This window comes from Canis lupus, chromosome 12 (assembly GCF_011100685.1).
Source record: "Canis lupus familiaris isolate Mischka breed German Shepherd chromosome 12, alternate assembly UU_Cfam_GSD_1.0, whole genome shotgun sequence".
NCBI lineage: Eukaryota > Metazoa > Chordata > Mammalia > Carnivora > Canidae > Canis > Canis lupus.
This window is the reverse complement of record NC_049233.1, coordinates 55393973-55419436: the sequence shown is the minus strand read 5'-3', so window position 1 is coordinate 55419436 and position 25464 is coordinate 55393973. Positions and strand designations below refer to the sequence as shown.

Genomic DNA, 25464 nt, shown 5'->3' with positions numbered 1-25464 from the left:
TTGTTTCTTCTGGATATAGTGTTTTCCTTTTCTGCTACCTTTGTGGAGAGGATTTCTGGGTCAGGAGATTTTTTGATGCGGGGAGAGGTAGAGGGCAAGGGAGAGAGAGAGAATCTTAAGCAGGCCCCACGCCCAGCATGGGGCCGACTTGGGGCTTGATCTCATGACCCTGAGATCATGACCTGAGCCAAAATCACGAATTGGATGCTTAAGTGACTGAGCTGCCTGGGCACTCCAGGAGATTTGGTTTTTTATTATATTTCCCTAGCACTGTCAAATAAGGCCCTGTTACCCACATACAGTGGACCCTGAGTAAATATTTTGTTTTTATTTGTAATGGCCAACTATATTCTACCTTCTGAACATCCTCACTGGTAATTTGTACACTTCTTAGACATCTGGGTCACCTGCTTTCTGATAAATAATTTGTCTTATACTGTAATTAGGCCACCGCTAATGATCAATGCAAGACCAGATGGTATATAGCAATTTTTATTTTATATTATTGATGCCATCTTTTTTTTTTTAAGTCAATGGTTTTATTTACTCCAAGGATATTGTAGATGTGTGAATACAAATGGAATTTTGAGAAGCAGGACAGTGGCAGTAGTGGGAATTTAAATGGCTCTTTACTGCTTGAAAATTACTGTATCAGTTGCAGGGTAGGAAATGGATCTTGGCTTGTTTACATCCAATTAAGACTCATAGTACCCCAGCACAGTGATTTCTTTGAAAATGTAATTCAAATATTTTATGAGTGAGCGATCATTAAAAATATAGTAGGAATTAATTTGCATAATTAACTACATAATTTAACTCAATCTTCCCCCAGTCAAAGATATATTATCCACAATGTGAGTTTGTTGGAGGAGGAGGCAAGAGGAGTTGTGTGATGATGACGCTAGGTTAGTACTGACATCCAAAAAATAATCTTCCAGACTGAGCTGCAGTGGTCAGAAGAAGTGGCTGTTCTCCAGAGGCTCTTCCACTTGTTTTAAAAAGCCAGCTTTGCCTAGGTTTATATGTCTTCTTTGTTTTTTCCAAGCTTTCTAAGATCTCAGAAAACTCCTGCTAAAGTCTGGAAAAATGTCAAAAAGAAGGATACCTGAGTAAACCAGAGCTTGATGTATAGAGAGCCCCACCATCAACTCTTCCCTTCTCTCATTTGAGAGTTAGTGTAAAAACATGCCCTCAGTGGCTTTCAAAAGATAGCAGAAAGACACAAAGTCATTCACTCACAGAGCAGAATGAGACCACGCTGGAGCCCAGTAACCTCTTTCCTGTGATGTGTTATTTGAATTCCTGATTATGTTTAGCTTTGAATGGTTATTGAAAGAACAGGTTATTGTTTTGATCACTAGACTCTCCTCTTCTGGGTGACAGAAGGATTATCACATCCTCTTGCTATGGAGCCCTAACTGACTGTTCTCATTTGAGGACCTATGTGAACTAGGACATTTTGTGCTTAAGTGGGCTCTCAGACACTTTAATTATTATTTTGACCACTCGAAGCTTCCAGCTGAGTAATAGTCACTGCAACAGCAAGTAACCACTAAGGAATTGCGAGAGTCTGGTCTTGAAATGAACTGTGTTCCTGCCGCGATGCTCAGAATGTCATAAGGTGATGGCCAATAGAATTCCAATTATCTCTGAATATTTCATCCATATTTCTTACTCAGAGAAAGACATCACTGCACTTTTTAGACAAATGGGGAAGGGGTGGAAAGGAATAGAAGGCAAAAATAAAAATGAAGTCTGGTCTGATAGATGGGGGCTAGAAAGGGAATGTATTTGTGATTTCTTCTTCTTTTTTTTTTTTACCCCAGGGCTATTGAGTAATAGAATCTCTATCATTTTAAACTCATGTTGATTGTTGCAGACAATAGTTTTGCAAATCTACTTTACAGCCCATCCCCATTGTTTTCATTAGTGTTGGAACTAGAGATGAACTCCATCAGGGCCTCCTGACAACAATCAACATAGGATTTGAACATGTTCTCAGAGGGGTGTGTTGTCACTGTTTTCAGATATTTACAGGAATGGCTCTTTATCAGTTCATTCACAGAATCTACCTTAAGAGCTTGTTTCTTGGCTTGCAGATATCATGCACAGTTGTAAACAGGCAGCATGAAATGCAGCCAGGCAACCAAGAGCACAGGTTCTTAGAAAGGTACTTAGCTTTACTCATCTTCTTTCTTTACAGAGGTTTTTGTTCCTGAATACAACTTCATTCAAACTGTGAAGAAACAAGTCAGGGAAAATTTGAAATGTCTAGTAGCCTCATTTACATTACAATCCACTGTTTAATGCCTATGACTGTCATTTAAAAAGAGACACAGCTTTTATATTTCTAAATAAAAGCAAAATGTTTCATCAATGACTCAGACTATAAAGCTAAATAAGTAAAACATTTTGCAACTGTGTAGAAAGAAGGGATGTGATTAATAATAATATAATAATAATAATTGTTGTTGTTGCTGTTGTTCGAAATAGTGTTTTCCCAGGTAGGTCAGAATTTTGCTATAATACCTGTCAATGAGGGGATGAGCATTTCTCTTTGGGCCACGTTTTCTTAAGACCTTAAACTTGGTTTCTAGAACTTGCTGATTATCTGACTTTCCTAAAGTTTCTTTATTACATTTTTATCCACCTTTATTTGCTTTCTGCCATCTCTTCTTGTTTTTTTTTATTTTTTTATTATTATTATTTTTTATTTATGATAGTCACACAGAGAGAGAGAGAGAGGCAGAGACACAGGCAGAGGGAGAAGCAGGCTCCATGCACCGGGAGCCCGAAGTGGGATTCGATCCCAGGTCTCCAGGATCGCGCCCTGGGCCAAAGGCAGGCGCCAAACCGCTGTGCCACCCAGGGATCCGATCCCCTCTTCTTGTTTTTTGTTTTGTTTTGTTTTGTTTTTGAGAGAGAGAGAGAGAGACAACAAGTGGGGAGGGGTAGAAGGAGAAGGAGCAAGAATCCCAAGCAGGCACCACACTCTGTGCAGAGCCTGATGTAGGGCTCAATCCCACAGCCCCGAGATCATGACCTGAGACAAAAATCAAGGTTTCAGACCTTCAACCAACTGAGCCACCCAGGCACCCCTCCATGCTTATTATTTTTAATGTATGTAATGCCTCTTACTAGCAATGTAATTCCCTTTTCTCATTACTAAATAAAACAAAAAAGGCAAAATAAATGAGTCAAACACAAAAACCTTCATTGCAATTTCTGCTGCATCTCTCATGAACTTCAATTCAACTCCTATAAGGAAGTGTTTCCTGCCATGACAGTTAACTGAAGTAAGGAGCATGGGGGATTCACAAGACTCTGATCTTCAATGGTTTGCAGGAGACCTATGGTCTTTTTTTTTTTTAAGATTTTTATTTATTTATTCATGACACACACACACACACACACAGAGGGAGAGAGAGAGAGAGGAGAGAGAGACAGGCAGAGGGAGAAGCAGGCTCCATACAGGGAGCCTGATGTGGGACTCGATCCCGGGACTCCAGGATCACACCCTGGGCCAAAGGCAGACGCTCAACCACTGAGCCACCCAGGGGCCCCCCTCAATGAGGTTTCAAATGAAAGGACATAGGACCCTCAGAAGACATCTGGAGAAGCTGGTGTGCTGGCTGCTGTGGCAGGGTTCCTCCATGTGTATCTCTTTGGTGAACTAATTAGAAAGTGGCCATCAGCCTTGAAGGATTAAAAACCTCATTTGTTAGTATACCTAGACTAGATCCATTTTATAAGGATGGGTGTGTAGTAAAAGCTCAGATGAGTGAAATATAACCAATAATTCCTATTTACTAAGTTGTATGGTGAATTAAAGAGTCATATACCCTAGAATATTCCTGTCAGCAAGCTTGGCACGTTCTCCCATATGGTCGAGGCACCTGCCAGGGGCAGGGACAAGGTGTCCAGCCAGAATATGGTCAACAGGAGAGGGCTCTGTACTTTATGCTTCTAAACTCACTATGGCTGTTCTCTAGCACTCAAGAATAGGTCAAAGAGGAGAACTTCTGTAGGAGGAAATGGATGCTTTTAGCTAATCCCTGGAGCAGGACCTGGTGGGAAGTGGAGGGGCTACAGAGCTGCATCAGCACATGCTCATGCCAGTCTGGATAAAAATCTGGGCCAGGCTTGTCTATACATTCTGTCTCAGATTAACAAGACGTAGCAGTGGGTACCTTGGTGATTTCAGCTGTTGCTTTTCTCTTGAATCACGCTATGGCAACTGGTGAAAATCCTAGGGTCCCCTGCTATTGTCCTCCTTCACTGTTCTCCTGTATAATATCTCTTGTTTCCTATATCCCACATCTTCTCTTTTTGGCTTTTCTTTCTCATTGTAGTAAAGTACATTCCTAAGACTTCTTAAAAACTGGGTCATGAGTGACAAATATTTTGATACCAAGAATGTATAAAAATATTTTTATTCTGCCTTCATACTTGATAGCTTGATGTCACCTAGCATTCTAGTTTGGAAATTCTTTGCCTTCAGAACTCTGTAGGTGTTGATCTCTTGCTCCTGGTGTTGCTGTTGAGAACTTCAGATCCACTTGATTCCTCATTTTTTTGTATGTGACCTTTTTATCACCTTTTCTTCCCTAGATGCTTATAAAATCTCCTCTTTGTTTTCGTTCAGAATCCAGAAACTGTACATTGATATTCCTTAGTATGGCTCTGTTTCCTCTGGGGTCCTTCCCATGTGGCCAGTTATGTTCTTTAGTTTTATGAACTTAAATTATTTCGTGCCTTCCATTTTTCTCTTACTCTTTCTTTCATGGAAAGACAAGTGCTTCAAGTTTCTTATATTTTTATTTTCCATTCAAAACATTTGAATATACTCAAATTATCTTCTAACCTTTCCACGGTGTTTTTTTTTAAACTTCCGCTATGGTATTTTAAAATTCCAAGGTCATCTATTTCTATTTCTTTCCTCTTTAATGTCTTCCTGGTCATGTTTCATGGATGCAACATCTATCTTCTTTCTCTGAGGATATCAGTGATAGTTGTCTTGATTTGTTTCTTCCTGGTTGTTCTCTCAGGTTGTTTGTTGAGCTCTCCTGTCCATGTTAGAGACTTTGCTCAGATATCTGGGTATCTTTAATGGTCTACTCAGGATTTAGGGTAAGGGAATAAAAAGGTGATTAGTGGTCCTGAATGCATGGGTGGAGTTTTCATATTTGAACCTCAGATTTGACCCTGAGTGAGTCATCTGTTGGAAAACTTTCCTAGGTATTACCTCTGGGAAAGGTCAGCTTCTCTGTCTAGAAAGAAAATGTCAAGTTGCTGGAGTCTTTGGGAGCCCAACAGGACTGGAGCTGGCTCTGCAATCAGTCTTCAGTGGATTCAGAGTTCCTTGATTTGCCTGCACTCAGCGCTCTTCATCTCCTATCTCTGGCTTTCTTTTCTTTAAACAGTTAGCTATGCTGTAGTTTTAATGCAGTTTGGGAAAAGAGTGAATGAAATAAAATGTAAGCATTCAATCTGCTGTCCTAACCTGGAACGTATGGGAAAGTTTTCAAGTCATCTGTTTCACGAGAAGGCCCATATTAAAGCTACAGTGACAACATTTAAGTACAACATTAGTGTAGTGTTTATTTGGCACAATATCCTATATTTACAGATCAGATAACCGAGGGACAGAAACTTTAAGGTTTGCTGAATTAAGAATAATTCAGACTCAGAGAAAGAATTCTAGCATGGCTGTTTTATCTTACTGAACTACAAGTAGAGATGTGGCAAAGAAGAAATATGACATACAGAAATAAAATGAGGTATAAAAGACACAAATTCCAAGTATATAAGTTTAAAGTTTGTTTTTTTTTTTTGTGACCTTTAGCCTTTATAGTAAGACAAACTTCTACTTACATGAGGCCTTTCAACAATGCCCCTATTGATATAAGGGGATTTTATTGAAATCTTCTATCTAAGAGTGAATTTAAATACAATACGGCATTGGAAAAAATAATATTTTGTACAGTTTTCTGTGGGTATACTTTTACACTGATTTTAAAGTTCTCTTGCTTTGTAGGTTTGTGCCATTGAACTGCTTTCCTGTAAAGTTCCCAGGTTTATAAGCAGAAACAAAAGTGTGGCAATAAAAAGGAGTGTAGGGAAAACTGGCAACATACAGCTTTTGTGGGTGGTCGTGTTTTAAAACAGATGGAACACTCAATATTTAAAGTCATGTTTTCCAATGACGAGTAAACATATAAGACTAAGACAATTACATTTTGAAAATTATGATAACATTCTTTCTAAGGATTTGAATTGCTCTTGAGATAAATCTAGGTTTGAAACCCTATGAAGAAAGAATTCTACAGTACAGAAAATGTTGTCATTTTGATAGTTCAGATACAGCCTTTCTGAGAGACAGAATATTGTGCTTTTTAAAATATATAAACATCTTGCTGACCCACACTATCAGGTTCAGGACTCTGGACATCATCAACAATAAATAGTGCCCACCTGACAGAAAAATGAAAGAAGTGATGTAGAGATGTCTGAAAGTGATTTTTTAAAAACAGCAAGCTATTGATGGAAAATTAACATACAAGGTTCCTAAGTAAAAGTAGAAATTATAATTTTGTTATGAAAAGATTTTGTTTGTTTTGCTGTTTTTCTATGTGAATTGTATCATATCTGTAGGAACACCTACCCCAAACAGATTTAGGGAGTTTTCACTTTAAAATGCTAAGTTTGCTCGGAGTCTGCTATCACAGCTAAATAAATATAGTAAGAAGACATTTATTCACAATATGTCTGTGCAAATTACTGCCAGCAGTCTCAGTGACCAAGAGTGCACGTGCTCAGAATTGTCTTAAACAAGGAAATGGTTTCTTTCTGTGTAATTTTTAGCTGTAGCCAAGTTCACTTAAAACCTCTTACTATTACCAGTCTGCAGGAAGAAAAGTGCTATTTCCTGTTTCATCTAGCATTCATTTGAAAAGAGTCTGATTTTTATGGTATAAAAATGATAGCCCTATTATTAAAACTCTCTGGATACACATTAAAGAATTTCAGGAGAGCTGGCATGGAACAGTCAGGGAGGCCAAATCTTTGTGCTTATACCGGTGGGAGGACATTCAAAACAATTACTGCCCTTCAGCTGGAAGCAGGCTTTCATTCTCCATGTTCTAATCTTTCCTTTGGTCTTTCCCATCCCCAACCTGGCTCTCCCAGTGTGTGATTTCTTTGAAAAGGAATATCTAACTCTAATAATAGATCCTCTACTTTGTTCCAAACTGTGCTCCATGGATAGCACACGTGTCCAGAGAGATGTTAATAGGTATTCTGGGAAGTAAAGAGTTTTAGCTAAAATCAGTTTGGGCTTGCTGCTCTGAGTCTCAGCCTGGAGGGTCACTATGTTGGGCCTCTGTGGCCCTCCAGCCCCGGTTGCTATAGCCAGCTTCACACGGCATCACACTAGCAGAGCATGACTCTCCGTCTCTTCTGACCCATTCTGGAAGCTCCAGGAGTCACCTCCTTATAGCATAGGACCCAGAGGATAAAAGTTCCCTTTCTCTCCCTCTCTGCTGGGTATGCAGTGCTGAGGTGCGTTCTGGATGGCTCTTCAAAGGCTCCTAACCCAGAGCAGTGGCTGGCCCAGTAACAACTCCCACCCCTTGCTGTTGATTCTTTCCATCCTTATTTTACTGTTCCTCTCCCTCCCTCTGGCTCTCTGGGATCACTTCCCAAAAATAAAAGCCCTCATCTCACAGATTCTGCTTTTGACAGGAGAAGAGGGAGGCTGATGCAATTGCAAAGAACAGGGGTTCTTGAAGTCTCCTGAGAGCTCCCACATTTAAAAAAGTAAATAAACCAAAAAAACCAGCAAACAAACAAAAAAGACTACACCAAAGACTTGTTCAGCCCTGTTTCTCGGTTTATAGCAGTGGAATCTTTATTTGTTTGTTTATTACAAACACATTGTTACTGGAGAGAATATCTTCAAAACCAGGGCCAGGATGGACTTCAGGGTGTGTGTCCGGTGCAGGAACATTGGGCCCTGTGCTTGGTTTAAATCCTTGCTGCCAACTTTTTGAAATTCCTAGTAATTTATGAAACAAAAGGCCCCGTGATTTCATTTTGCACTGGGCTCTGCAAATTATGTAACTGATCCTGACCTGGGGTGGGTCGAAAGAAATTCAGACCATCGATTTCTTCAGGAAACCTTTTGCAATCCTATAGTTCTTGGAGTTGGAAGAACCATGCACTAAAAACTGTGGGTCTTTAACCCTTCCTTTGCTGCTTTTTCCATTATGCAGGTGGGCTAGTGATTGAATCTCTCTGGGCTTCAGTTTCCTTGGCCGTGAGTGGAAGATTAGCTCAATGGCTCTCAATTGGCTGCACATTAAAATGTTTGAAGGGCTTTGAGAAATATTAAGTAAGTCAAGATGGGGCTGTGGCAGCAGTATTTATTTTTTCTTTTCTTTTAATTCAAGTTAGTTAGCATATAGTGTACTATAGTTTCGGGGGTAGAATTTAGTGATTCATCATTTGTGTATAACACCCAGTGCTCATCACATCACACGCCCTCTTTCATGTCCATCACCCAGTTACTCATCCCCCCACTTCTCTCCCCTTCAATGACCCTCAGTTTGTTCCTAGAATTAAGAGTCTCTTATGGTTTGTCTCCCTCTCTGTTTTTAACCTGTTTTATTTTTCCTTCCCTTCCCCTATGTTCATTAGTTTTGTTTCTTAAATTCCACATATCAGTGAAATCATATGGTATTTGTCTTTTTCTGACAGACTTATTTGGCTTAGCATCATACACTCTAGCTCCATACACATTGCAAATGGAAAGATTTCATCCTTTTGATGGCTGAGTAATATTCCATTATATATATAATATCTATATAATATAATATATATAATAATATATAATATAATATAATATATATCACATCTTTTTTATCCATTCATCAGCAGTACTTATTTATGTATTTTTAAAGATTGTATTTATTTATTTATGGGAGACACAGAGAGAGAGGCAGAGATGTAGGCAGAGGGAGAAGCAGGCTCTCTGCGGGGATCCCATTGTGGGACTTGATCCCGGGACCCCAGGATCACACCCTGAGCCAAAGACAAATGCTCAACCACTGAGCCTCCCAGGCGTTCCCATTGCCAGCACTTTAAAATTCACTACAGTAATTGGGAAAGTCACCCAGGGTTGAGAACCCAAGATAGGACAGGGTCCAAACTTCCAGCTTTTATTCTGTGTGTATAATGTCAGTGACAGGCTCAGGCTATAAAAGCTTCCACAGGTCTCCTTTTATAACATAGAATAAATTATCAAGAGAACATTGGACATGATTTATAGCATAGTAGTATTTAGGGAAGAAGGGAAGAAAGCTTACATTTTCACAGGATCTTCTTGTTGGAAAGTATCTTGGGATACTGTTCTCACAACTAATATGAATAATATTTGTTATACTTTAGCTATACACACTAAGACAATAAAAAGTATTGTAGGAAAGGGGAGGAAAGTTCAGAAGAAAGAGGAAATCCAGATGGCTTTATTTATTTTTTTTTTTAATTTTTTATTTATTTATGATAGGCACACAGTGAGAGAGAGAGAGGCAGAGACACAGGCAGAGGGAGAAGCAGGCTCCATGCACCGGGAGCCTGACGTGGGATTCGATCCCGGGTCTCCAGGATAGCGCCCTGGGCCAAAGGCAGGCGCTAAACCGCTGCGCCACCCAGGGATCCCCCAGATGGCTTTAATATGAAGAATTACTCAAACATGTGATGAAAATAAACAAACAAGAAGCAAGCAAGCAAAGAAAAACAGAACCAAGTATTGGCCCGCCTTCATTTCAAGGACAAAGACGTAGCACCACATGAAAGCATCACCAGAACTGTATCTGGAGGTTTGCAGGGCTTTGGGGGAATAGCATGATCTTATCTGGGAAAAGAGTAACTGAATCAAAGACAAGGCCTGGGGCACCTGGATGACTCAGTGGCTGAGCGTCTGCCTTTGGCTCAGGTCATGATCCTGGGGTCCTGGGATCGAGTCCTGCATCGGGCTTCCCATGGGGAGCCTGCTTCTCCCTCTGCCTATATATCTGCCTCTCTTTCTGTGTCTCTCATGAATAGATAAATAAAATCTTAAAAAAAAAAAAAAAGACAAGCCCTCAAAGAAAAGGAAAATAATCTTGTAAATATTAATTAAATAGCTGTCTCCACCAGAATATGGGAAAGCTCTGGTATGCAGAATGGACTCAAGAATATTATTTGATGGATAGAAAATATGCATCTGAATCCTTTCCAGGTTTTTCTCTGCTAACGTAGAAGGAAATCATTAGTAATTGGCTGTCTGTTGGAAGTTGAAATCTTTTTAAAACCTAGCTTTTACATTACTAATCTGTGCTTCATCATGTTTTTCCTACATACCAATTATTTTTTAGGGGAAGGAAGAGGTTAGTTCCCTGTCATTTTTCTAACAAAATATGTTGTTTTGTGCTTCCCCTAGGATCACTAAATGCTCGATGAAAGGAAAACCACTTTTATTTATTATAACCCACTAGTGTTAATCTCCTTAAATTCTGAGAGAATCAATGGGAGCTCCATAAAAATACATTTCTACTTTATTCTCTTTAAAAAAAAAAATACCATAAGATCAAAACTCCCTGCCTTCCCTTGCTGGTTTCTGCATTAAATGTAGTTCTGCAGGATGTGCGTGTCACTGTGCAGAAGACAGTTACTCAGAGCATCGCATGCCCTCATCAGCCGTCACGATCGCCCTAGCTTTTTATTCTTTCTTTTCGGTCTGTTTCAATCTCAGAAACTTTAGTTCTTCTTTTGAAGCATAATCAGGTCAGTGAATTAGATGAGATCAGTTGCAAATCTTCTGTCTTTTTCTGTCTGCCTGATTTGGTAAGAGTCTTCCTCTGTGCCTTGGCCTGTCTCTCGAGCTTTGGGATGAGCTCCTTGCACCCGCAAGTACACTTTCTATGCTAAGCCTAATTTTTGTTTGTTACCATGAAGGCCCAGGAGGGCTTTGTTAAATTAAAGTAAAAGAAATGAGGTTGGCAGTCCTCTGTATCCTCTTGATCGGGAGGATGGACTTTTATTTAGGAATAAATAAACGAGAAAAGAATAGATTACACAGCCTCAGTGTTCATTTTTGTAAAATCTGATGCAGGGACTTCATTGATATGCTGTCGACTCAGGGCACATGTCAGAGGGATGACACGCTGAAATGATTGCATTGTGCTGGGAGAAAATTATTCTGAAGGAATCTAAGGATCTTCTGCTGATTCTTCATTCCATGACTTAGCTATATTTCATGTTTTATATTTTTGTAAAACCAACAGGAAAAGAGCAGCATATTACCACTTAAGATTTATGTACCCTGTCTTGCTCTAGCATATGTGTTATATGCCCATCATTATCCTAAATCTTTATAGTATTCATATGCATTTTATAGAGTGAGAAACTGGGGCTCAGAAAGCTTAAATATCTTGCCTGTAGTCGCTGCATCTAGAACTCTCAAGTCTTTTTAGTTAAGTGTTTGCCAGGTTGATCACTCTGCCTTTTAGTTTTATAGTGTGAGACACATGTATAGCCCCACGGAGATACTTTTTATACCTATCGTACAAAAAAGAGTATAATCATCCTGCCCCTGTTGAATACATTTTTATGGTAAAATATGTAACTGAAAAAGTGTGTTTGTTAGTGAATTTTACAGTGACCAGTAAAGTAACTTAAATGTAAAATCCAATTTCTTGAGTATTTGCTGAAATAAGCTTTAGATACATGTCATATATAATCTACTTTCTCATTTGTTCCTTTTGGAATCAATACAATGTTTTGTTTTGTTTTTTTTTTATAGCATAGGCCTTCATTTGAACTCCCAAATGAGTATCTGTCCCTTACTTCAAGCTTAGCAATTCTTGAGACAACAAAAGGTTGTTTCTTATATTTAACAGGCTCATTAGAACAATAAGAATTTCTTACAGCCTTGGAATTTTATGGTAAGGACTAAGATGACCATCTTTTGAAACCACAATAACTTTGATGTGTTTTAAATGGATAATTATGTAACCTGCACATAAATAATGATTGAGAATGAATTTTACACACATAAAAAGAACATACTTTAGGAGAGTGGCCTAAATAACCAGTTTGGTTATTTAGGGATAAATATGAAATATGAAATTAATATGAGTAATGCTTTCATAGGGATAACAACAACAAAAAAGTCTAGTCTCTCTCTCCACACACATATACATACACACACATTTTTAAAAAGATCCATTCTGGTTTGTTCAGATTTTTGGCACAGGAATAGACTAAGAAAGCATTCTACATGAAGTCATTAACTGGGTGATCCCTGGATCCTAGTCCAAATCCTACCCCTAACCTACACATACTGAAAAAAGGTTAGCAGTTACCTTGCACTTCTCAGACCCAGGGACCCTTTAGGATATCCATCCTCCTTGATCTCTTTAGTGTTTTGCTCTCTGCTCATCTCTTCCTTGGGACATGCTCTCTTTCTCTGGGCCTTGGGGACTCTGATAACTTGTTCTCCTCTTGTTTAGGTCACTGTTTTTTCAGCCTGCTTTATTTCCTGTTCTCTCTTTGTAGCTGTACCTCAGTTCAGTCCTGCATCCTTTATTCTTTTTTCTTTTTTACTCATTCTTTCTGCTATCATTCATGCCCTTGACTTCAACTCTCTTCTGGCTTACAGGCAAATAATGCTTTTGAAATAAATGGCTTCCACTGGATTTTCCCTTCTCAGATATTTCTTTTGTATGCCCTGCAGTCCAGTCTCATTAAGGCTAAGTCACAATACCAAAGCTTATTGCTGTAAGGAAAGAAACAAAAGATACTGTCTACAACCAAAAATCCATTGGTTGGCTTTGAATGTCAAATCTGACACTCTAAATTTCCTAGAGAAGTAGGTTTAAAAGCTAAGGGGCTGTTTTCAAATACTCAGATACAGTTGGAGAATTCAGGGCTTCCAAAAGTATAGTCTGAGGGAGCCTACATGACTCTCAAGAGAAGTTCATATTGAATATTACCATGCCTACCGTGATGTGGGAATAGTTGAGTAACAAAGACAAAGGCAGGTGGCCTAGACAGCTAAATTTGATGACAATGTCACTGGATCCAGTACACATCAGAATGATTCAGAGAAAGCAACTGAGAATTCCAAGGTCTCTAAGGGATAGGGGACACAGAAGTGCTGGAAGGAATATCAGAGATCTTTGACGGGGATAAGGTAGCCGCACCACCTTGCAGCTGCAGGCCATGGCATCTGCCACAGTGCCCGAGTAATGCTCAAGTGGCCACATGGGACAGTCGCAATTCAGTAGAGAATGCAGGACACCAAGGGACTACATGGGTCAAGGTGCAGTTCTATAGACGTAGCAAGATCCAGAAGACAGCATAAAGACTGAGCATCCTCCCCATGAAAACCACATGGATATATAGACTTTCTGGAATTTAATTTTAAAATTGGAGAGATGAAGGGAGATCACTTAGAGAAGAAAGAAATCTTTACAACTAGACACTTACCCCAAAGAGGGTGTTTTAAAATATAATACATGTCATTGGCAAGATCAGATATTTTCCCTATCACCAACCATGTCCTCTGTATCTGCTAGCTGTGATGTGCTGTGTTTGGGCCTGTGGGTAATGAGAAAAGGACTATCTTCCTACTTTCAAGGTGTTCATGATTAGTTGGCATCGTTTCCAAGCCACTTTCTTTCTCCAGCACTGGGCCTTTCACTGTCTAATGGCTAAGATGTCAGCATGCTGAACTCAGTGCGTGCAAGACTTAACTCATTGTTTTCCTTAGTGTATCTAATACTCCACTTAAATTTATCTATTATAACTATAATTTTTCGTTGATATCTCTCATATTCATAATTTAGGTAGCTCCTTGGCATCTTCTTTCTTTTTTCTGAATTCCTCAGAGACAATCTCCAAGCAATCCCCCTTGACTCCTTTCTCATTGCTATGACAGTAATTCAGATAACTGTGAATAAATGCAACAATGTGATTCATCTTCATCACATTATTTCCATCCTAGCTTAGAAACATTCAATGCTTGCAGGGAAGATTCCCAATTATTTAGTATGGCTAAATACTAAGTTTTCTCATGCACTGATACCTATTATTTATATGATAAATTACCACAGATGGAGTGGCATAAGGCAGCACATATTTAATCTCTTACAGTTCTGGAGATTAGAAGTCTAAAATCAAGGTTTTGGAGGGCTGCATTCCTTTGAAGGAGAATCTGTTTTCTTGTCTTTTCAGCTTCTAGAGCTCAGCTGCATTCATTGGCTCATGGACCTTTCCTCATATCACTCCAACCTCTTGCTTCTGTCATAACATTTCTTTCCACTCACTCTGATCTCCTGATGTTCTCTTATAAGGACTCTTGTGACTATATTGTGCTCACCTGCATAATCTGGGATAATGTCCCCTCAAAATCCTTAGTCACTTCTACAATGTCTCTCTCTCTCTTTTAAAAGATTTCATCTTTTAAGTTATCTCTACATCCAACATGGAGTGTGTATTCACAACCCTGAGATCAAAAGTCACATACTCTACCAACTGAGCCAGCCAGGTGCCCCCAATGTCTCTTTTGCCATAAAAGATAACATTCACAGGTTTTGGGGATTGGACAAAGATATCCTCGTGGGAACATTATTTTGTCTGTTTCCCACTAACCATTCTAGTCTTACACTATATCCATCCCTGCGGTAGCCAGATTCTTCCAATGGCTATTCCATGGACATTCTCATCTCCATACCTCTGCTCTTGACTTTCCCCATATTTAGAATGATTTTACTTGTGTATTCTTTAGTTCTTAGCTTTTCTTACTACTCCAGCCAACTGTGATTTTCTTTTTCTTGACATCTTCTAATTGTTATTGTATATACCATGTGAGAAGGAAGGTATTTACTATATTTTAACTTGTGTTGTTATCACAATTATCATGAAAATATTTTTAATCAGAGTCTACTCTAGGTATAGCATTAATTGTAGAGATTAAGAGAAATACAGACATACATAAAGGTGACTCCTGACTTAACAGAATTTATCATTTAATCTGAAATAAAAAATATTATTAGGTCAATGTGATGGGTTTAAAAGAACATATATATTTTTGAATCATAATATCCTGAGTTGAATTACAGCTATAACTTGGGGGCAGTTTATGTCCATGGAAAATCAAATGTTCTTATCTACAAAATGTAGATATTTTCATTGTAAGATTGATTCAAAATGCAAATTATAGTTTTTCAAAGTACTTGATTCATAATATAAACTCAATAAAGTTTCCTATATTAAAAAAATATGTAAGGGGGTGCCTGGCTGGCTCAGTCAGTAGAGCCTGTGACTCTTGATCTCAGGGTTGTGAGTTCAAGCCCCATGTTTAGCATAGAGCTTACTTTAAAAAAAGAATTTATGGGTGTTCAGAGGACTGAGAAACCAACCAGTCAGAGATGGCTTTATGGAAAAGTAGGATTTGAGTTAGACCTTGAAATCTAATTGGAGATAGAAAACAAGATTGTGGCCATAGGAGTTGGGTTCCTAGTGATGTAGACAGCCAACCAGTTTGGGAGAAACATGGTAGGCTGCTGCAAGGAAGGCTTAAAATTTAGGCTGAAGAATTTAAAGGCCAGGCTAAGGCTTCTTCCTCTTGTCAAAAGAGAGTGATTCATTCACAAGCCTTTGTGGAGGATTTTATCATTTTTACAGATAGAAACTATGTCTGTTTTGTTCTTTTCTATACCCCAGCAGCAGGGCAGGGCTCGAGACTTACTAAGCACTCAGGAAATGCTCACTTGAATAAACAAATAGAGAAGCACAGGAAGATAAACATTACCACATCATTCCTTTCTCTTCTCTCATGAAGGACAAAATGATCTGGAGATGTAGATATCTTAAACAGTTTTAACTCTTCCTAAACTAACTCTTCCTAAAAACCTGTAGTGAGGAGATAAATTATCTGCTGTTCTTGAAGCTAGAAATACCTACAGACATTGGCTTTTTAAAAAGATAGTAAACAAAAATATCTTGCATGTAAGTCTCAAAGTCATTTCTGTGAAAAACTATTAATCTTATTCCTATGATTCAGAAATTTTGATTGATTTGGTAATTTATGGTGATGGTTTGTATGTAGACTCAAGAGGATAGGTCTGACAAAAAATGGAAATGAATAAACAGATTCAATTTGCTGATGCTTTCTGGTTTTTAAACAAATTTGTATTTTTGCATAATTCATGCTATCTCTCAGCAAGTTTCTCTCTTCCTGGGAAGTTATAATGACTCTATGAAGCATAAAATGTTTATCCCTTTGAAAATTGATTACTGTAGCTAATAAGGGGGGAAAAAACCTGCTCATACCATAGACACAAGAGAAGGATCTGTTGACTGTCAGAGCCTGAACTGGTTTCTAATGCCCAAACTTTTGTTTGAGAAGTTTGGACCTTACAATCTGCTAATAAACTGAAACCTCTTCTCTGTTTTCAAGATATACATTCTAATGAGCATAAGGAAGCAAGTTTAATCATTAATAGGTAGATAACCATGGCAACACCATAGTTACACTGCTATAACCAGCATCATTTTCTATCTGAGCTAAGTATAGCATAACATGTTGAGAGTTTTACTTTAAATATGATTTCTAAGATGGGAGATTGGTAGATGAGAAGGTTTAAATGCCATATTATAATTGTTCAGCCCAAATTTTGCATTTTCTCACAGGTAACAGGAACATGTTATTGAGATGTCAATGATATTTACACCGAATGTTAGTATATTTCCACCACGTCAGGCTACATCTTAAAGGGATGTGTGAGATTTTTCAATAACATTTTTTCTACTTTTTTATTTTTTTTAAGAAAAATAGCCATTCAGGAAGTGAAAAAGAAATGACCAAAGGTCACAGATTTGGAGGAAAATAGAAACCTATTTTCTGATGTATGTGGCAAAGCCTGCATGTTAGGTAGGGACCATGAGACTAATTCTTGCTACAGAATATGAGGAGTTATAAGTGTCACCATCTAGCCTGAGATAGGCTGGGTATCTCTTCTTTGTGTTATCCCTTATCAACTGTCTAGGTGGAGAGGATCTCATAAAGGAAAGATGGTGGAGTCCCTAGATAGAAGGGTTTGTGATCCCAGAATCATTTCATAAAGTGGAGCCCACCATCCACCCTCACTGCACTATTACCTGAGCAAGAGATTTAGGTAGTTGTTCAAGGAGCATCCTAGTCAATATGGATGGGGAATTTTGAAAGTCGAGGAAATCCCACTTACTGTTGACTCAGGCTCTGGAAGAGATGTTGGCACATTGCATTCTCCTTTGTCTAATGAGCCACAGCAGGTGGATGTCTTGCCCTCCCCTGTCTCCACCTGTGCTTTTGAGGTCCCCATACCCAAGCAACAAAGGCCATACCACATGCCCTACCTTCAGTGCATGACACAGAGCTGGGCTTGATGGAAGTGGATTGTCAAAATCATCACATGTTGACAAATTAAGAAATTTAGCTAAGCTGCTACTTAAAACTCATTGGTACTGTTTTTTTTTATTTTTGTTTTGCTAGTAACTATAACAAGATATAATGCCAGTAAAATAACTTCATTTCTTTTCTTTTTTATGAGTATTTCAGTTTCGGTATTTACTTTTCTTTTTATACAGTGCAGGATATCAATAACCTCCTTTATGAAACATGGATTATTTTTATATAACCTCTTTTTAATAGCATACCAAATATTCAAGAAAGAAAGCAATTGGTAACTTTTAGAGTACATTTTTTGACATCTGGTAGTCTTAAGTAAACCCTAGGAATATTTATTCCCATGTATAAATTTTTTAATTAGCCAAAAGATCTTTATTTTACTCTTAAAAATATTTCTTCAAGGAATATAAAATGGAAAAGGAGAGTCATAAGAACACCTGGGGTTTGGATCATCTATCTGAGGCTTAGGTTTAAAGAGAAAACTCACTTTCAGCTTTCTCTTAAAAATTCATTTATGAAGGTGTTGCTTAGGATATTTGTAAGAAAGTGACCCACAGGAAGATGACACATAAGATGACTTAAAAGTAGTCTTTCTACATAAAAGCCATATTCCATCTAATTTTTGGATTTGTGGCTGCCATCTGCTTGGTTCATAATCTGCAACTCCAAATGGAGGCATCAGACATGGGTGCATCACAGAACTGGCAGTGACAGATGATCTTTGATCATGGCTACTGAGGCAGAGAAGAGCAGGGCAAAAGCAGATGGACAGAGTGTGGGTGTTGCCTTTCATCTTTTAGTGATTTAAATGGTACACTCTTTTTTTTTTAATTTATTTATTTATTTATGATAGACATAGAGAGAGAGAGAGGAGGGAGAAGCAGGCTCCATGCCGGGAGCCCGATGCGGGACTCGATCCCGGGACTCCAGGATCGCGCCCTGGGCCAAAGGCAGGCGCCAAACCGCTGAGCCACCCAGGGATCCCAATGGTACACTCTTTTAATTTAACCTTTTGGTGACATAGCAAGACTAAAATATCTCTGATTTGAATAAGATGCATTCCTAAAGAATTAGTTATATAGTATTCTAAGGAATGATTGTTCTTAATGCTCCAGGTAGATTCTCATAATGACAATGAAAGTGTTATACAGAAAACTCAGGGAAAACAGTATTTTATAGTTGACCCTTGAATAACTTGAGGGTTAGTAATACCCCACCCTGAGCAGTCAAAATTCCACATATAATTTTGGCTTCCCTCAAACTTAACTAGTAATAGCCTACTATTGACATACCTATAAATAGTTGATTGATACATATTTTGTATGTTGTATTTATTATATACTGTATTCTTACAATAAAATAAGCCAGAGAAAAGAAATTTTATTAAGAAAATCGTGAGGAAGAGAGGTGAGCCTGGGTGGTGCAGTCGGTTAACTGACCAAATTTTGGTTTCAGCTCAGGTCATGATCTCGTGAAACTGAGCCCCATGTCAAGCTCCACACTCAGCCTGGGATCTGCTTCAGACTCTCCCTCTCTCTCTCTCTCTCTGCCCTTCTCACCCCCCCTATCCTGCATGCATTCTGTCTCAAATAAACCATAAGGAATAGAAAATACAGTGCTGTGGTATATTTATTGAAAACGATCCACTTGTATTTTTTTAAATTTATTTTTCCACTTGTATTTTTTTAAATGATTTTATTTATTTATTCATGAAAGGCACAGAGAGAAGGCAGAGACATAGGCAGAGGGAGAAGCAGGCTCCTCAGAGGGAACCCGATGTGGGACTCAAACCCGGAATTCCGGGATCACACCCTGAGCAGAAGGCAGACACTCAACCACTAAGCCATCCAGGCGTCCCATCCACTTGTATTTATTTAAAAAAAAATCACACATAACTCATGGATTTATTGGGAAAAAACCCCCACATGTAACTAAATGCAAATTTATTGAACATGTACATACTTAGAAAAAGAGACTTGAAGAAAATACATAAAACATAAATCCTGTTTTTTTAATTTTTACTTTTTTCTTTACACTTTTGTGTGTTTTCTAACTTTGGGCAATGTGTATATATTATTCTTTTGCAATTAGGAAAATATAAGCATTGAATATAAGCCATGAATTTTAATGCGGGTTAGCCCACAGTCATAAATCCCCAGTCCGTAAAGAAGGAACCATGGAATGGGGGAGGCTGTGGGCGGCAGCAATCAGAGGAACCAGAAAGCAGAACTGAAATGAACTGAGGACAGTTTGGTTGCGAGTGGATGCATTTGGCCATGAACATCAGTTAATCATAGTGAGTATTCATTTCATTCTTAGTCCGTCCCACACGCTGTCCTCAGAGCCTTACCTTAATTAACTCATTAAATCTTCACAGCAACTCCATGAGGGAGGTACTATTTTATTATACTCATTTCATAGTTGATAAAAAGACAGAGGCAGAGAGATTAGTTAACCTCCCCAAGTTCTGACAGCCGGTGAGTGCAGAGGGCAGGATGTAATTAAGGGCCATCACATCCTAGAGTCTGTGCTTTTAATCCTGATGTTCCAGTCTCCGTGCTGGCATGTATTCACTGGCCTTATGGTCCGGGAAGGGACTTTTAAAGAGGCAGATGCTCTTGTAGGCACATTGACTTTGACTACCAGAGTCCCTTTATTGCCATTTTAATTGTGTAGCTCCAGAAGTTTGGCAGGGGTCAACACCAATATATTTGAATCTAAATTTAATGTTCTTCCTTTCACCATGCGAATACCAGGAAAGTGCCCTCATGTTTTATAAGAATGAATTTTGGGGGGCACCTCAGTGGACCTGGGTGGCTCAGAAAGTTAAACATCTGACTCTTGATTTTGGCTCAGGTCATGATTTCAGGGGCCATGAAATTGAGCCCCATGGTGGGTTCTGCTCTGGGTGTGGAGCCTGCTTGAGATTCTCTTCTCTCTCCCTCTGCCCTCTCCATGCCCCTAATCCCCCCAACCCCCTGCTCCTTGTGTGTGTGCTCTTTCTCTCAAAAAAAAAAAAAAAAAAAAAAAGAATTTTCTTGTAGGAGGGCTTATTACTCTAAAAGGCCAGCTTTGCTGTGTTGGGTAGCAGCTTGGTGCAAATACTGCTGATTATTAAACCTAATATTTCGATTCATCATGAACCATTCATGTTTTGTTTTCTAGGTGGATTAAGAAATAATACTGTTATCTTACTTAGAAGGCAAAAATGCATTACTTAAACATTATTATTTAGCTAGATTGTGAACATTACCAAGAGACATTACGACACAAGAAAATCAACTTCCAAAGTTGAAGGAACACAGCCCCATCTGCCTTACATCTAAAAGTAACTTAGTCATCAAATTTTACAGGTAATTTGTGTGGATTAAAATAATACAATGAAAAAAGTTTATGAACTCTTTCAGTATCCTGAGCTGTCATATGCCCTTTACTAAAGGTACCAAAATATGCCAATTAATTGTGTTCTGAAAATAAATGATCTTTCCCTTAATTGTGTCATAGGAGGAATTAGCTTCAAAAACCCCTAAAAACACTGTCAATACAGAATGATTTGAGAATAATTTCAAAAGCAAAATAAATGAACCCATTACTCTCCCTAATTAAAGCAAATTAACTTCTTAGAAAGAGTGCTATACAAGGCAGGTGAATATAATCAATTTAAATAGCCCATTGATTGCAAAAGAAATTCAGATCATATGAGATTTCATTAAGGAGCACTAGATAGTTGAAGTCTGCTACAACTGACAGTTTCATACTGTTCCAAAGTACTTCATATTTTTTCAAAATATTTTGTTTTAGTGAAAATTATGGGTTTTACAGTGTTATAAATACAATCCACAGACCAATTCTGGTGCTATAGGACTTCCCCCATCACATCCTTATTCATGGTGTCAATTCTCAGCCATTCAAAGAAAGACAATAATTTTCTTGATGCACTCAATGGTTTCTTTTCCCCTCAATCTAGAAAAGTAGCTTGTATTGAATAAACAGGTTCTTGAGAAAAGTTCAATTTTGAAGATATTGTCTTAGACATCTTGCAAATGGGAATTAGGAGGATGTGGCAGTGAATGGATGAATTTGATTAAAGATCAGCCTTGAATAATTCCATCTACCTGACCCCAGTATGAAGAGATGATGTTATCAAGGACTGGCTAATCCCACCCAATGGCTCTCTCCCACCCCACATGCCATCAGAACATGTATGCAGCTCTGGGGAATTGAGATTAAATTGCTGCTGCTTGATGGCTTACAAACTAAAAATAATAAAATTTCAGAAAAAATTATATTTCTTTTGTGTGGATGTTTGTAGACCAGTGAGGGAGAGAGGGAGAAAAAGACTGAACAGATTTTATAGACACAAACACACACGCACACACACACACACACACACAGAGGTATAATGCTACTGAATTTCCAGGAGACACTTAAATTATGTGAGCAAGAAAGCCTGTCAGAAAATGTGATATTTAAGCCAAAACTTGAAGGATGCATTGAAATAGATCATAAAAATATGTGGAATCTAAAAAAGCCAAACTCATAGAAAGAGAGTATAATAGTGATTGCCAGAAACTCGGGGGTGGGGAGGTGGGGAATGAAGAGACATTGGTCAAAGGATACAAACTCTCAGCTGTAAGATGAATACATTCTAGGAATTTAGTGTACTGCATGGTAACTCTAGTTAAAAATACAAATTATAGGGGATCCCTGGGTGGCACAGCGGTTTGGCGCCTGCCTTTGGCCCAGGGCACGATCCTGGAAACCCGGGATCGAATCCCACATCGGGCTCCCGGTGCATGGAGCCTGCTTCTCTCTCTGCCTATGTCTCTGCCTCTCTCTCTCTCTCTCTGTGACTATCATAAATAAATAAACAAAAAATTTAAAAAAAGGAACTGAATCTCTAAAAAAAATACAAATTATATACTGGAAAGTTGCTCTGAGAGTAGATTTAAATGTTTTCACTACACACAGAGCAGAGTAACATGTGAGGGGATGGAGATGTTAACTAACCCTATTGTGGTATCATTTTGCACTATATACATATATCAAAACCATCATATGTATAACTTAACCGTATACACTATTAGATGTCAATTGAATCTCAATAAAGCTGGAAAGCAAGCAAGTAGAAAAATATGAAGAAAAAACATGGTAGACAAAGGCTGTAGCATGGGGAAAGCCCTGAGGCAGAAGAATGCTTGTACTGGGAGGAACCTGCAAGATGCCAATGTGTGTGTGTGTGTGTGTGTGTATCATAGTGAAAGAGGATGTGAGCTATGCACGGTCAAGTAGAATAGGTCAACAGAAGACACATTTCTTCTCTCAAAATACCCCATCTACTTACAGTGCTGGGAAGGGTCAATGTAACTTAACTAGACTCTGACCCAACTTCAGTATTCTTTCCCTTGGACATCTAGAATTGGGAGTAGAGGCTGAGACAGGGCAGTGGAGAGCTGATCAGCACAGCCATACTGTGTGGGCCAGTATCAGCATCAGGCAGAGTGAAAGTCACATGGAAGGTAAGGTCATGGGGAGCCAGAAACAGGAATTTTTATTAAAGGCTTTTTTTTTTTTTTTTTTTTTGTAGAGAGAACAAAGGAACATGCTCAACAAAAAGCAGAAATAAGAGCACGCATAGATCTAGAGACTGAGAGACTATCAGAGACAATGGTTGCTAACAATTTTTTAGTTTCCATGTGGTCCTGCTCCTCATTCCTAAAGGTCCAGCTCTCCATAAATCATGTGAGTCTGTGATCGACACTCACCATTTTTGTCTGTTTGACACTCATTCATCTCTTTCTGGTGAGATTATCCATTACAGCATTCCTCTGGTGCTTTTGTCCAGGGATGAGCCTATAGCCCAGAGATCTAAGAAGATCAGATTTAATCTTGGTTAAGAGAGCCATCCTTACCTATGATTTGGCTAACTAGAACACACTCAAAATATTAAGATAATATGTACACTTAAACATAGAAAACTTTCCAGGAGGACACACCTCAGTGTCTTCAAAGTGGTTATCTTTGATTCAACCAGAGATATATGTTAAAGTTCTTTATTCTACCTGTATTTAAAATTTTTCATTAAAATGACATGTATTACTTGCATAAATAAAAAAACTATACAAGCAATTTAATAACATAATTCATGTCCTTTAAATTTAAAAATATTTTAAAAATATATTCTCAGCAGTCATTCAAAAATATGTATTATATTCCTATGCTGTACATGGTATGGTGCCAGGTATGGTAACGTTACTGGAAAAGGACAAGGACAAAATAATCCATATCCATACTTTGATGGGAAAGATACGGATGTTTATACATAGACCAACCAGTTCTTCAAGTCAACACCATAGAGTCACAGAAGAAGAGGAAACACCTGAGGACTTACAGAAGGGTTTTGGAAAAGGCAATTGACACAGACCTTGAAATATTACACCAGATGTAGAAATGAGATGAAAATTAGTCCAAGGAGTAGCAGAATGGGAGTGTAAAAGGGTACTGCATGTACAGGGCAGAGCCAGAGTGATTGTCCCAAAGGACCAGAGCAGAGCACTTTGTGATGGGAGATGAGGAAAGTCCAAGTGATTCATCTGTGAAGACTAGATGGAGAGGCAGCATTGCCCACAGGAAAGAGCACAGCTTTGGGGTCAAAAAGACCACGATTGAAGTCTTGAAGTTGAACATTCAGAAGATAACCAAGGGAAGCAGCTACAACTCTGTTCCACCAAGTGCACCTCTGCAATCTGAATCAGGCACTCTGAGAAGCACATTCTGGCACTAATGGCCTCAGAGGATTCATTCTAAGCTCCCCTATAAATGACTCACAGCATATGGACACTTAGCAGAAACAGAACAGGAAAACACTAACTTGACTGTTTTCCTAAAACGACCTTGCAAGTAAGCGTTAGTCCATGTTTCTTTATATTATTTCCTACCCCAAGCCTCCCAAAACTTCATTCCTTCAAGGATATATTTCAAGAACAAATCAAAATTAGAGATCTCCTTTATGTACCCTTTGCCTGACACCTATTTTCCTCATAGAAGGGAGATGCTTACCTGACTCCTTCCCAGTGCAGCACCACCAGTGGGGGCTGAGCGGACAGTTGCAAGCCTTGCAGAGTGAGAAGATGTGGAGTGTGGCAAGCCGATCCCCAGAGGAGTCTTTTGGCACATAATACAATGTCCTGTGAGATCCATGCTCACATTTAGGCAGCTCAGACACTTCTATTTTTATTCTTGTGCCATTCTCTAGTGGAACTTACAAAGCCAAGCCATGGTTACGTGCAAACTAAAGATACTGATCCAGTAAATTAGCCCACAGGCAGAAGAAATAAACTGAAATGTAGACTCAGGTTGAAAACAGCTAGGAAGGGCCATATATTTGGGATATCTCGAGCTGTTCCATAGAACAAGACTGTTATTTGCTCTGGCCCACTCTACATCTTGGAAGCTATGAAAGTAAAAGCCAGTCACTGGAAGTATTTGGAAAGAAGAGTTTAATTGTTTGAATAATTGAAGCAACTACTGGCACTTGGATGCAAATTTGCATCATCCCAGCATCCCCAGACACCCACTCTCCAACCAAGCCTGTGAAATTCCTCTTCTGCTCTGTTCCTGGATCTCACATTTTTGTTATAACCGACACCTCTTCCTGGAGACAGCTTAATGTCTACACATTACTCCTTGATGAAATCTGTCTTCTGATGCGGTAGACTCTGTAGGAGGTAGATGTGATGAAGGGGTCTAGATGGGATAGTTGGCTTCAGTTCCTGGGACTTTATTAATAAATCAAGAAAAAAAACCACCTTCTCCTCTTTCTAAAACAGGGTTTCTTAAGATGTAGTCTTTCACAGAACTGCATCATTAGAATCTCCCAGGGAATATTTATTAAATGCAGATTCCTGAGTCTTTCCAGACATATCACATCTCTAGAGGATGGAGATCTGGAACTACATATTTTGAAAGCA

At 38.7% G+C, this 25464-nt stretch overlaps 1 long non-coding RNA gene across 2 annotated transcripts; it reads right to left on the bottom strand.

Annotated features, from left to right (window-relative positions):
• Window positions 1–516: 516 nt before the first annotated feature.
• LOC119874305 lies at window positions 517–24822 on the bottom strand. 2 transcript variants are annotated; one of them, XR_005367469.1, is made up of 4 exons: window positions 24554–24822; window positions 23260–23362; window positions 2073–2236; window positions 517–1078 (listed from the first exon to the last, which is right to left on the bottom strand). It is a non-coding gene; the product is annotated as an uncharacterized LOC119874305 (long non-coding RNA). The 2 variants fall into 2 exon arrangements; XR_005367468.1 differs by lacking the exon at window positions 2073–2236 and having other exon boundaries at window positions 24554–24806.
• Between the last annotated feature and the right edge of the window lie 642 nt (window positions 24823–25464).